The sequence below is a fragment of the Macrobrachium nipponense genome, chromosome 25 (genome assembly GCF_015104395.2).
Source record: "Macrobrachium nipponense isolate FS-2020 chromosome 25, ASM1510439v2, whole genome shotgun sequence".
Taxonomy (NCBI): Eukaryota; Metazoa; Arthropoda; class Malacostraca; order Decapoda; family Palaemonidae; genus Macrobrachium; species Macrobrachium nipponense.
Genome location: NC_087214.1, coordinates 28912817 through 28926590, shown reverse-complemented (window position 1 = coordinate 28926590; position 13774 = coordinate 28912817).

The window sequence follows — 13774 nt, the reverse complement described above, 5'->3', positions numbered from 1 at the left end:
CTATGATGAAGAGGGGGAGATGGAAGGAGACATAGATTCGAAATATCTTGAGATTATTCAAGGTGTCAGGTGGAATTTTGCTCAAGTCTTTGGAGTCTCTCTCTCCTCTCTCTCTTCGTCTCTCTCTCTCTCTCGTCTCTCTCTCTCTCTCCGAAGAGAACCTTTGTAAATAAAAACTCCTTCCGTCTCTTCATTTGCATAGATTTGGCTCAACATCTCCGGAAGGAATTTCTTTTCATGTGGGAACAGGAGAGACAGTTATTGTACGGCAGGTTTTGGTTTTGGGTTGCTGAAAGGTTTTCATGGCTATGTATACTGTGCATTTGCATACCTCTTTGAAGAGGAGAGAGAAGAGAGAGAGAGAGAGAGAGAGAGAGAATGATATTCTCTCTCTCAAGGCTGTCCTTAGGTTTTTATTTCGTGGCTAAGTAGTGTGTACATTTGCATACCTTTTAAATAGAAGAGATAGAGGAGAGGAGAGAGAGAGCGAGAGAGAGAGAGGGAGCAGAGAGACGAGGGAGAGAGATGAGAGAGAGAGAGAGTCTCTTTTAACAAGCTTATTCAGTCTTTTTTTTGTCAAGTATTGTTTCAAAATCGAAAAGATGTTTCAAAAATTTCCTTGATGTATTTTTTTTTTTTTTTTAATTCATGAATACCCAAGCCGTTTGGACGTTGACACTGTATGTTTGTGCATGTTTGTGTGTTTGATGCACAAACATCAATATCCTTCTGGAATCCATCGACACCAGGCACAGGATCCATTCCTTATTCCTCCCGGTAAGAGTCCTGCAGGGGAGAGGCACCCAACCAAGCGAGAGAGGAAGGCTTCCTTTAAGGGGGACATCTCCTCTGGCGGGGCAGTCCTCCTCCCGTCGCAGGAAAAGCTAAAACAAACGAGGAACAAACAAATGAGAAACAATGCTGAGTTTCTTGGTTTGTTCTCGTTCGTCCGTTGCTTTGGAGGAAGGAAGAGGAAATTTATCCTTTGGCTTCTTCTCTTTGGGAGGTTTGAAGGACAGACTGATGTTGTTGTGGCTCTTGATTTGTGTCTGTTTACAGTTTCCTGTGTTTATTATTGTTATTTTTTTTTCTTTTTCAGTATTTATCTTTATTATCTTGTCTGTTTTCGCTTTTGATCCCCAATGGGGCAATTGGGTTTTCCATTCGGTTGGAGATTTGTTTGTAGTGAGTCTTTTGAGTTCGAGTTCGTTTAAACGTTGGCTCCGTTAAGGAGTGGTGCCGTCAGTGCACCTCATATGGGGCACTGTAGCCATTACTTGAGGTTCTTTGCAGTCCCTTCCTGAGGCCCCTAGATGCTGCAACTTCTCTCATTGGTTTTACTGCACCTCCGTTCATATTCTCTTTCTTCCGTGTTACTTTCCTCAACCATCTCCGGACAGTTGTTTCATAGTGCTGCTGCTGCTGCTTTGAGGGTTTCCTCCTGAATGGCCTCATAGATCCCAGCGCTTGGCCTTTGACCCAACTTCTGTATTCCATCCCATTCCATTTGAACGTTTAACCGATGTCTGTATTGATAGTCATGATGACAGTTTTTTCATTTTTTCCTTCTGGGAAGTTTGGGGTTTCTTGGGAATATTTCCTTGAGATTCGTCCCTCAGTTGGCGCCGAAGGAGTCGGGAGGATTCGTCGTTCCGTGAAGTCGTCTGGACTTGAGGATTTGTGGAAGCAACTTTTAGATATTTTCCCGAAGACTGTAAACGGTTATTATTCGGGTAACACTGATTTATGTCTTTTGACAATACGAAATTCCTCTTAATAAGAAATTACCTTTCTCTCTCTCTCTCTCTCAGGTTAATTCCCACCTGGAGCTTTCCAGTCCCGGGGTGTCATATGACACACGAATAGAATATTTCAAGGAAACAAAGAGAGTGAGAACCATATGTACAGGCAATGATCAATTAAGAAGTATTTGGCCAAGGTATTTTATACCGAAAAAAGATAGATGGATTTTTAATCTGCTTCCACGCAAAGTTGAAAGGTGTATGATAGAGTAAAGGAACAACAGGTCTGTAAATATTATTTACTGACCTGTATTAAAACCTAAAGGTAAAATATTTTACTTTTAGTCGTTTTTGGCATTCGATGACTTGCATTTCCCACCGCATCGCAAAATCCAGTTGTCCCTAGAGCTGTTATTAACACGAAAATTGTGAATATCAAATCGATATCCACCTGAAACTGCCTTTCCTACCCCCTTAACATTAGACCTTTGGGCCCCATTTCCTGGGTGTTCCCTACCCCTTTATTACTGAGGGTGTCCTATGGCCCCCATATGGGGAGCCTGTTTGTACCTATAGAAACACTTCTACTTAGATATCAACTCGATATTTGTAAAAAAAAAAAAAAAAAAAAAAAAAAAAAATTAGGGGGTATGAAAAAGAGGGGTTATGACCCCCTTAGAAACTGCCCTCGAATTTCGGATTTTTACTGAAACCTTCCCTGGGTGGGGGGAGTCTATGGTGAAAATTTGTTAGCCGTAGCTTTCATAGTCATGGCGTGCATAGTGAACAAATAGACAAACAGACAGAAATTGCCTTTTATGTATACAGATTTTGACATGAGTTTTATTAGTCTTCGACGACTGCATGTTTATTTTCACAAAAATTGACCTGATTTATCTGTAGTGTAAGAGAAGGTCTCTCTCTCTCTATCTCTCTCTCTCTCTCTCTCTCTCTCTCTCTCAGATAATTAAAAATGCAAATGGACATGGATTGGATTTGACGGGATATTTGCTAAAATGAAGCATGCTAATTAATGACCTCGGCTGTTAATGGCTAAAAGTGATCTTGACTACCCTTGCAATTTAACGTCTGATACAACGGAATCGAAAGTGCTCAGTGTTTGCTCGATGACTTTTTTTCTGTTGTTGCCAAAGTACACTTGAGTGTTTGTGTTTGTTTGTGTATATAGCAAATACAACTGTTTTATTTTGGTAGAGAGGAGGTGTTGTTACGTAATCTAGTGACTCTAGATGTTTCATATTGAATACAGCTTTAGAGCCGACAATGAGATGAAATTATTATAGTAATTCAGTGTAAAAACATTGACGAAATTCACTATAAAATACAATAATTTCAACTAGCAATACAATACAATGCAATCGAAATTTTTCAACTCACTATAAACTACAGTAATTACAATTCACTGTACTGCACAATACAGTGATATACTTCACTATAAGATACAATCGAACCAACTCGCTATAGAATAATAGAAGTTTCACCTCATTATAAATAGAGTCGTTTTACCCTTATGAATTATAATCATTAGAACTCGCTGTGCAAGACGAATTTTATGGCACAGTGGACTATTTTGTAACTCAAAGAAAATGACATGATTTTATAATTTCACCTTTTAAATATTCTTAAATGTTTTTTTTTTTTTTTATAAATGCGTCTAGTATTTATTTTCCATAATTAATTAAGACAATCTTCTACAGGACACGTTTCCTGTAGCAGCTACATGATGTTAAATTGTGATTAAATAGAGTTGGAAGGAGTCAGTGCTGAGTTGCACAGGTCTGCTCTCTCATCAGTTATGGAAATACTCCGATTGAAGCAAGTTAGGTGTGGTGTGTGTTTGTAATTTCATTTAGTGCTATAGAGTGGAGTCTGTCGGTTGTTTGTCTGTAACAGAGGTGCGGAGTCGTTGGTACACTGTTGTGTTTAAATTATATATATAAACACACACACACACACACAGACAAGTTTCGACACATATTGGTATAAGTTTTGTATGGGAGGGTGGGGGAAGGGAAATAGGTTGGTGGATAGACGGGATACTGTCGAGGGATACCACTTCTTAGTCTATTATTATTATTATTATTATTATTATTATTATTATTATTATTCTGATTGGTTACAGCCTCCATATGAACACCATTCCACTTCGCAGTCCCAAAGTTGAAATTAGATATTTTTAATTACACAATAATCATAATCATCGTCGTGATAACCCGTGTAATTCAGCAGCGATATAATTAGCTACAAAGTATTGGGGACACTCGCCCACCTAATTTATGATTTAACTTCTGTGTAAATAAAAAATGTTTGTCACGTGATCGTTAATGAATCACCAGTAACCAAATGGAAGATATTCTTCCCTTGACATTTTATTGTTGTTTCTCTGTTTCTTATTCGTATCTAGTTCTCGCCAAAGGTTTGGAATTCCAAAGGATTCATATTCCCCGGGATTGATGTATATTTATGAATATTTCCTGATGTATTCTCTATGCATATTCCATTAAGCTTCGTAACGCTTTACTCCGTTTTTCTGTGTCCATGTAATTTCTTCCCTCTTCTAGTAAGTTTCACCTTTATTGGCCTGAGCTGATTTCCTTCTAAGTACGAATTCCAATATCTTATCATCCATTTTTTATCTTATCGTTCGTTTATCTCTCTCCCCCTTCGATGTAAATTTAAGTCTTTAACATTATAACTTACTCGATGCAATAATACTCGCTATTTCGTGATTGGAAATATTTCGTTAGTGCCCCCTTGTATTAATTCCCATTTTCCTTCGTCGCTTTTTTAAGGCGTTTCTTGAATCTATGAGGATTCTCTCTCTCTCTCTCTCTCTCTCTCTCTCTCTCTATCTCTCTCTCTCTCTCTCTCTCTCAGAGAGAAATCAGAAGCACTAGCGGTTGATTTATTTTACTGTGCAGGGCAATGAATCAGAAATGTGAAGGAGGATTTCAGACTTGGTGTCTTGGTACTAATTTCCACCGGCTTTTCCTTGTTTTTCTTATCTTTATTCGGTTATCCCTTTCCCTTTGTTGCATTTTTTTTCTGTTAGATATTTTATCTAAAACACCTTCACAAATAAGTAAATGGAGAAAGATTGTGAGATAGAGAGAAAAAGTAACAGGTCTTGATAGCAGTCATCTGATCAGCCTAGGAATGAGAGTTTATACAGTAATTCTGTTTGGGTGAAATTAGCAACATGGATAATATAAAGGATATCTCAAGTAGATTATTGACTAGGGATGAAACAGCAGCACTAGGGCTAGGATTAAATTTCTGTGCAGGGACAACAAACAATATCAACATAGAATTCAACAGCAAGATTAACTACCTTAATGTTGAACATCACCATGATTTAGAAGCGCCTCAGTGGCGTGGTTGGTATGGTGTTTGCGTCCCACCTCGGTGATCGCGGGTTCGATTCTCGGCCATTTCATTGAGGAGTGAGAGATGTGTATTTCTGGTGATAGAAGTTCACCCTCGACGTGGTTCGGAAGTCACGTAAAGCCCCTTTTCTCAGAGGAGTGATGATAGGGAGTAATGAAAGCAAACTTGGAGATATCTTGTCAAGTATCGCTCTGAAGGGATTAAAAAGATACCAAGATATTAGAATTATGAAAGGTGATAAAGGGGGGTAGCATTGTTATCATGAATAGTTCAGAATATAGGGTTAAAATGTACAGGCTAGTTACTAGATGATGAAACTACTTATGCTAAAATAGAGAATCCTCCAACAATACAAAAGCTTCAGAATACCTTTAATCAGAAGTGAAGAAAGTAATCAGTAGACTAGGTAATGGGAAGGAAACGTTATGCAATAAATTATCCTCAAGTAAATTACCTGAACTTGCATATATATAGATATATATATATATATATATATATATATATATATATATATCTATATATAATATATATAATTTAAAAACGGCAGCCCCAAAATACACAAGGAGGGCTGCCCACTACGCCCTATTGTTTCTAGTAGGAAATCTCTAACAAAAACTTAGATGGGTAGTTAGCTGGAGAACTAGGAATATGCTTAGGTATATTTTCTGAATCACATATTAAACATTCAGTAGATTTCATAGACAAAGTTAAGAAAAAGAATATAAAGGTACACATGGTTTTGATGTTGTAGCATTATTCACCAATGTCCCCTTAGATAAACTATTAAAATTTCTTCAAACTAAATAGAATGAGGGTATTTTCAATCTAAACATAGAAATAGGCGTCTTCCTTGAGTTGATTAAATTATGTGATAGTGATACTTATTTCACGTTTGAGGGACAAGTTTACAAACAGAAATATGGAGTACCTAGTTATGGGGTCCTCATTATCAATACTATACTCGCTAACATCTATATGGAATATTTCGAAACTAATCTAGTTCCTAATGTTAATGTCCCTAACTCAAAACTGCAAGGATGGTGGAGATATGTGGATGATATTTTTGCTATTCTGCAAGGTGATGAAAATGAAATAGAAACTTTTCTAGATGAACTCAATAAGTTTAATAACATCATCCAGTTCACTTTAGAGAAAAGTAACAATAAAAAACTGCCCTTTTTAGACATACTCATAGAAAGAAAAGAGGACAGGATATGAATTCAGCACATATAGAAAGCCCACACATACAGAAGAAAACTGAAAGAAGTTTTTGTTTGATGGAAGACTTCTTATACGAACGTTGAAATAAATTCAAAATTACACATAGGACCATGAGTCTTCTAATGGAGGAACAAATCCACAGTTATTTATGGATACAATTATATATATATATATATATATATATATATATATATATATATATATATATATATATATATATGAATAATTATCACATCGAACCGTGATCCATTTATATATCAATTCAAGCTACAAATGTCCTTTAATATCTAAATTCACTTTACCTCCCAAATGATATATTTTCATATATGTACCGAAGGGGAATTTTAAGTTGATAATAATTTCGTCCCCCCATGGGATCGAACCACCGTCCAGGTGGACGGGGACGAAATCAGGACAGTCAGTGACGCTATCCAATTGGATAGCGTCACTGACTGTCCTGATTTCGTCCCCGTCCACCTGGACGATGGTTCGCTCCCATGGGGGGGCGGGCGAAATTATCTATCAACTTTAAAAAAATTTCCCATTGCTGTACATATATGGCAAATATATCATTTGGGAGGAGGGTTTTAAAGTGAAATTTGGAATTAGATATTTAAAGGACATTTGTAGCTTGAATTGAAATATAAATAAGGTGGTCACGGTTCGATTTTGTGGATAATTATTCTATATATATATATATATATATATATATATATAGATATATATATATATATCTATCGTATCTGTATAGGGAACTTTCGGGTAATCTGTTAGACTCCCTTTTTGTTCCAGTTGAAAGGGGAATCGAACAGATTCCCGAAGGCTCTGTGCTGATTTATTCTTAAATATTTCTGTACCCATACACAACTGTGGATTGTTCTTCCATTGAAAACGATTCAGATATCCCTCCCTGCCTTACCATAATGAACAATCCTCAACCAACTGTCCCTAGAAGGAAATCCTTTATCTGCTTCTTGTATCCTTTTGCATTTCCCAAAAATGCGCCCTCCCTCAACCCCTCTCCTCAACTTCCCATGAAACACCCACCCTCAACCTATCTCAGCAGCCTTCCTCCTCCCTACCCATACCCTTCTCCTGGCGAATCTGTCCTCTGTCGGTCATTTACAGCTGTTTTATGCAAGAGGATCCAGACGATGGCCCTAACGTGATCTGGGGAGACCTTGCCAAGGGTCTATGGCCGATAGGAGAAAAGGAAATGTGTTTTGAGGTTTTTTTTTTTTTTCTATTTTAGGTGTTGAGCATGACGATGGCGAGTGAGATACGAGATATCTCACTCGCCTGGAAGACTTGTTCCCTGAACCTCACAGGCTCAACATTCCGTATGTGGACGTGTTTCGTACGTGTCCTTATCAGCCGGAGGGGGTCAATCATCGCAGTTCCACAATTATTACCTTTGCTATAATAGTGAGGATATTCCCCTGAATTTCTGAAGGCAAATACTTTGTGGAATCTCGGTAAAAATAGTGTCTTTTTATACTAAAATTATCGCTACATCCGTTCAATAGGCTCATCATTTCCGTGGCCTGGGGGAGGGTGGTAGTGACGGAGGTATACCTCATGCAATGCACTGTAGGCATAACTCAAGGTTCCTTGCAACGGCCCTTCGGCCCCTAGCTGCAACCTCTTTAATTCCTTTTACGGTGCCTTTGTTCATGTTCATATTCTCTTTCTTCCAGGTTACTTTCCATCTTCTAACAATTCCTTCTCAGTTCCACTCCTAAAGGTTTTCATTCTGTTACACCTTTCAAACCTGCTTTACTCTCGCCTTCCTTTCAGCGCCGAATGACCTCATAGGTCTCAGTGCGTGGCCTTTGGCCTTCATTCTGTATTCTATTCTCAATGGCGTCGTAATGTTACAAGTGACTGAAACAAATCAGGAGGTCACTCTGTGATCAAGAGTTGCTGGATAATTATTAGTTCGTGGAAATCCTCATTTCCAATCAGGCAGTTAGGGTTCGAGCTGGCAGTTGGGGAGTCTCACTCTCTCTCTCTCTCTCTCTCTCCTCTCTCTCTCTCTCTCTCATCTCTCTCTCTCTCTCTGTGCGTGTGTGTGTCCGTGTGTGTGTGTGTGTGTAAGGATTCCTGAAAGTGAGTAGATATCGCCTCGATTTCAGATATTGTAGTATATACTTCACACTTCCCTTTTCTTTAGTAGTTCAAGGCACTGGCTTTGTTCATTCTCCTCACTCCCGGAGTGACATCACGCTAACAGATGGCGCTGGTCGACGTTGTGCCTCAGCTGACGCTCCGAGGTCCGATTTGAAATCTGTGGATCCATTTACTGGTTTCCATTTTCTCCTTTTTTCTATTTTCATATACTTTGTTTGAATCTTCGCTCACACAAAATAGATGCTTATAGACTGCTTTAATTTTCCTTTTTAATTTTAATTTTAATTTTGTGCAAGCGCTCTAAGGCAAACCTGCTTGAATTGTTTTCGATAGATACAGTGTAGTTTGATATTAGTTAAGAAATAAATCTTATGGTAAGATAATAATTATTGCTCTTGTAAGAAGCAAAAGGGAGTGAAATAGTCATTAAAAAATTACTTATTTCCACGAGATAAATGTGGGAAGAGGTTGTCTATAGGGTGTCACGACCAACGAATTCTCCACTGAAATGCCAAGTGTAGTCCAAGTTATAACAAGAAACAATGAAGTGTTTTGTGAGATCTCCATGACTGAAAATTCTCTGTAACAAAAGGACCACAAAGGCTTTGGCTAATGTTTCCGCTTCCCTTTGTCGGTTGTGGTGTCTAGTTTACCTTTGTTTTAACATCTTAAAAAGTACGTTTTCTGAGGCCGAATGTGATGGGGAACATGACGCCATGAATGTATCAATTCTCTTGGCAGAAGTAATCACTTTACAGAAGGTGGCTTTCACGTCGCTAGAAAGATAATTAGAACAAAGAAATCATCAAAATCATGGATTTGGTCATTTAAATATGATGTCTAATGGAAGCAAATAGAATCAGGGATGAGAAGTAATCGGATTAACTCATCGACGTCGAAAAAGGGTCGCTGATTGGGGGAGGTAGAGAGTGAAGACTTGAGTCTTGGGAAATCACTTATGGATTGTGCAAATTCACTGGAATGTGGAGGATCTGATGGAGAAGGAGGATAATTACTGTTGACAAGATGTCTTTGCGAAGAGAGAGAGAGAGAGAGAGAGAGAGAGAGAGAGAGAGAGAGAGAGAGAGATACATGGTGCACGAAACATAAGAAAAAGAGAGAGAGAGAGAGATATGGTGCAAGGAACAAGAGGAGGGAAAGTTTGTGCATGAAACTTATGAGAGAGAGAGAGAGCGCGTTGGTTAGCGCGCGAAACATAAGAATAAATATAGAGAAAGAGTTCACAAAATATAGGAGAGAGGGAGAAAGAGAGAGCGATCCCTATTTCACAGAAATGAAGACCAACACACTATCCATTATTGACAAATGACCAGCGTCAATTCATATCCCCAAACAGCCATCCATCACACTGATGTCCTTCCACGTGACACATTGATTTTGGACGAATAAAAGAAACGGAATCTATAAATAAATAAAATCTCTCTTAGTAGTTCCGCAAGAGATTAAAATCAGATTCAAGATGGACAGATTGACTCTCAGTGAAATGGCTTTTATTTAAAAGAGTAAAAGGCTTTTGGGAAATTGCTTTCATAATCTGTATAGGTTTTTTTATATTTCTAATTTTTTTGCACAGGAGACTTTCTCGTAGATTTTCGTGATATAATTCACTGAGGCTGAATTGCTTCCGCCAGTATTAGTGATTGAATGAAGGCGACTTTCGGATGATCGGTTTATCTGCAAATGAATTTTTTTTTTTTTTTTTTTTTTTTGCGTGGAAAGTACAGAGATATGGCATCGAGTCTCTCTCTCTCTCTCTCTCTCTCTCTCTCTCTCTCTCTCTCTCTCTCTACGCTTAAATCCTTTGCCTCCGCAATGTATAAGAATTCCCGTAAGACCCATCGTATCTCTGAATCTGAGCTACTTGATCTTGGAGAGCTCAGAAGATGATTTATTTTCCTGAACAGAGCAAAATCAGAAGCTGTTTCGGCATAAAAGTGTCTGTAAACGGCGCAATCGAGTTGTCTGAACATCCTACTATAAGCTAGGCCACCGAAAATAATCTATCTGCTGTATGAGCTGCGGCCCGTGAAACTTTAACCACGGCCCTGCAGTGGCGCCTGGCCTATATCGTTGCCAGAGGCACGATTATGACAAACTTTAACCTTAAATGAAAATAATTATGTACTGAGGCTAGATGGCTGCAATTAGGTATGTTTGATGACTGGAGAGTGGATGACCCACATACCAATTCGCAGTTCCCAAGCCTCAAGAGATTTGAAGATCTGAGGGCGGACTGACAAAGCGGGCACAATAGTTTTTTCTTTTCAGAAAACTAAGAAGGAATGGGGTATGTTTTATCTTCTTTTTTTTTTTTCATTACCTATTTGATTTGTTTATTCGCAGCTGACTGAGAATTAGGCTTTTTTTTTTTACCTTAAGATACAGGCAATACAGAAAGAAGAGATCAGTTACTGAAAAGAAAAAAGTAAACCGGCAAATTAACAAATAGATAGATGAAGACGTTTTAATTGATGAAATAAAGGAGATTTGTTGGGATCCTAACTGCGTGGGAGCTATTAAGAACTTGAGGCCCCTGAAGACCAACAGACTTTGTCCTAAAAGGGCAGTTGGCCCACCCTCTCTCTCAATCGCCTTCTAAAGGTTAGCCCTGGCTGTCAGGAGTGGAAGAGAGAGAGAGAGAGACAGAGACAGAGACAGAGAAAGAGCTGTGGCTATAGATTCATTATTAAAGAACCTTTTGTTACTGAATCTTAGCTGAAGTTTCATAATCATAATCGTAGTCTTATAAATTTGGGGGTCGTGTGAGCGAGAATTTTTTGTTGGGGTCTGAATTATCTTTCATTTAACCAGGCAAAGGTTTGGACTGTAAACCCGTTGGGGATAATGCCATCAGTTCACTTCAAGCTGTGCACTGTAGGCATTATTTAATGAGGTTCTTTGTAGCGTCCCATCGGCCCCTAGCTGCAACCATTTTCATCCCTTTTACTGTACTTCCATTCATATTATCGCTTCCATCTTGCTGTCCACCCGTTCATAGTAATTATTTCATGGTGTAACGACAAGGTTTTCCTTCTGTTACACCTTTGAAACATTTTGACTCTCAATTTCCCTTTAAGCGATGAATGACCTCATAGGTCCCAGTGTCTGGCCTTTGGCTTATACTCTGTAATCCATTTCAATCCTATCATCTGTCCGCAATCAAAAGGCGATTTGATCATCTTTCTAAATACCCCGTTTGTATTGGGAACTCTCTCTCTCTCTCTCTCTCTCTCTCTCTCTCTCTCTCTCTCTCTCTCTCTCTCTCTCTCTCTGTTGGGAGTAATTCCTATGCCACCCATTCCCAGCCTATTCACTGTGCAGTATTAGTGCTCCGTATTGTTCCCGGATTAAAACTGTTCCGGGAACTCTCTCTCTCTCTCTCTATTTTATGCCTGACGAACGGCTTCATTATTTTTTACCATTTATTCGTCTGTCCTTTTCAACCTTGTTCTGTAAATAAACAAACACAAAGACTTATTCGTTGTAGATATTTCGTTTTCTTTTTTTTATTGTAGAATTTGTGTGGTCCGAATTATTTGGAAATGGCGTCATGTCGCCACAAAAATGAAAGCTTTATTTAAAGTTACTTTTGTTATACGTCTGTTGTTTAAAAAGATTTGCTTAAGGAAACATTTAAAGCAGTCTTCTGGATCATATCAGCAACACGTTTGAAACTTGTTGCTTACAATCACAATCAGGTTGACAACAAGTCGCCGACTGTGAGTGGAGAGCAAACCTTTGGCAGATGTTGGATAATAGTATGAAGCAGTGGTGATTCTCCTGAGGGGACGAGAAAAGCGGTCTTCAAAAACATGTCAAGCACATGTTTGCAACTTATCACATACTTAACCGCGACAGGTTGACAAGAAGTCGACGATTGTGAGTGGAGAATGAACCTTTGGCAAATGCCTGATAACATGAAGCAGTGGTTAGAAGTACCGATAAGTCATTGACTTGTTTCCAGTAAGTCACCAACTTGTATTTAGCCTTTTCATTCCATGTGAAGTGAGTTGGCAGCGCGTTTATAACATTTTACTTAATTTTGTATTCATAATAATTAAACTTGTGGTAGAAATTTCTCAATTGATGTTTTGCTTTGACAATTTTTAACAAAACATCATGACACTTGTGTCATCTCAGACCTTGACACTTACTTTTCATTTCGTGATTTGGCTGTTGGGCCTCATTGTGACTCATGCCTATTCATCATCTGGGTCTTCAGTATGACGTGAGTACAGAGACCCCACTCCAGGGGGTTCTCTCTCCGTCCAAGTCCCTCTATAAACCACCTTAAGAACATTCCATTATCGACCCCTTCTTGTAAATGGTCTCTCTCTCTCTCTCTCTCTCTCTCTCTCTCTCTCTCTCTCTCTCTCTCTCTCTCTGCTTCTTTCACTCGATTATGAGCCTTTCTCCCCTCGCCTTTGTTTGGGTAATCTCCTCATTTCTCTTTTCATTAACCAGAATAGGATTTTCTAATCTCGATTCTTCAGAACAGATGGACCAAAAGCAATTCCCGGGTCGTTTCCTCAATTTCATATATATGGGAACCTTGAGCCATTCCCGTCATTTCTAAATTCGGATCTCCTCTTCTCTCTCTCTCCTCCTCTCTCGCTCTCTCTCTCTCCTCTCTCTCTCTCCCCGGTAATTAAGGGCTGAATGATTTAGAACCATTCGTCAGAGGCACTTTTAAATTCCTGATGGCTAAGACCAGATTATGACAGTAATAATTTTGTTGTCCCCAGCGATGGAGATTAAGATGATGGAGCGATGAAATTTTTCCTGATGGAAGGATTTGAAGTGAATGTGTGAGAATTTGTAGGTGAGAGAGTGACTCGTTTGGTGTGAAAATGTGTCCGAGACAAGGATATATCACATCAACATGACTTTGCAGTTCTAGTATGGAATTAGGCATAACTGCAAAGTTGTGGGGTACGAAAAGTGTCATCAATAGTGTGTGGATTGGTTGAAGTTTGCCAGTGGCACAGTGCTAACTGGAGGTAGCGGAGAAAAAACTGCAGAGGCTAGTGGGAGTTTGAAAGCATTTGGGAGAGGAGAAAGGTGAAAGTAAATACGAGTAACATTGAGGTATGTTGTGTAAATGTGAACATGGAAGAGGCTTTGGAGGCCGAGGTATATAAATATGGTAGAAGAAAGGAAGCAGTTAATGCTTATAAGTGAACGTTTAATAAGTCCTTCCTTCTTCTGTAGAAGCGATGGTTTCAGTCGCAATTTCAGGCGTTTCTGAAGCA